Raw genomic sequence first — 222 nt, forward strand, 5'->3', positions numbered from 1 at the left:
ATTTCATTTCATTTTATGTTTTTGAGACTGGGGCAGGGCGGGGGAGAGAAAACGAGTGGGGAGGGGCAGAGGAAGAGAAAATCCCAGGCAGACTCCACACTCAGTACGGGGAGCCTGATGTAGGGCTTGATCTCACGCCCTGAGATCAAGACCTAAGCCGAAACCAAGAGTCGATGCTTAACCGACTGAACCATCCAAGCGCCCCCAGACTCCTCTTGATGA

Source organism: Ursus maritimus, unplaced genomic scaffold, assembly GCF_017311325.1.
Source record: "Ursus maritimus isolate PB19 unplaced genomic scaffold, ASM1731132v1 scaffold_14, whole genome shotgun sequence".
Classification (NCBI taxonomy): Eukaryota; Metazoa; Chordata; class Mammalia; order Carnivora; family Ursidae; genus Ursus; species Ursus maritimus.